This window comes from Pseudophryne corroboree, chromosome 3 (assembly GCF_028390025.1).
Source record: "Pseudophryne corroboree isolate aPseCor3 chromosome 3, aPseCor3.hap2, whole genome shotgun sequence".
NCBI classification, from domain to species: domain Eukaryota; kingdom Metazoa; phylum Chordata; class Amphibia; order Anura; family Myobatrachidae; genus Pseudophryne; species Pseudophryne corroboree.
Genome location: NC_086446.1, coordinates 212,837,829 through 212,838,562, shown reverse-complemented (window position 1 = coordinate 212,838,562; position 734 = coordinate 212,837,829).

Sequence of the window (734 nt, the reverse complement as noted above, 5' to 3'; positions counted from 1 at the left end):
GTTTGTTGCCAAATTTGGTAGTACACGATTTGCAAACTGAACAATCTGTTGTACAATTATGGTGTTATGTTAATCTTTACGGGTTGTTCAATTCTATAACCCTTCTTTGATACTTATGTATTGTGTACTATTGCTTTTGGTTTTCTGTTTGTTTAAAATCCAATAAAAACTATTATACAAAAAAAAAGTATTTAAAAACAAAACGTGGCCTTAGCACTGGCCTTGATTGTGGATTTTTTTTTCTCATTACAGAGTGACATTTTTGGTTTTAATTTAATTCCCCTTGAGCCCTCTGGAGGTGGACCTTCCTTTTCCAGTTGCGTCTGTCCATGTACGGGAGGATCACATTGGTTGGGAGGTAACCGGTGAGATTAATGGTGTTGTCCTGGCAGAACTGGTGCTTGGTGGCTGACTTTGTTGTGTTGTGAGGTGCTGGCTAGTGAGTGTTGTGTTAAGTCTCTTGTAGCTGCTGTGTGGCTCTCCATAATGTGGGCAATGCTCTGGATTGTCATTTGGTTGTTGTCCAATATGTGTAGGTAACTTTGGTGCAGCCTCTGGTTTTCATCCATGATGCGCTGAAATGTGTCCATCATTCGGCTGTTGTCCAATCTAATTAATTCCAGTGTGTTGCCTATTCTTGCTAGTTGTGTATTTTGCCTGCTTGTGTTGCAGCTCAATCTGGGTAGGTGATGGGCCAGACTCCCGATGGATTGTGTCTGTCTCTGCAGACAATC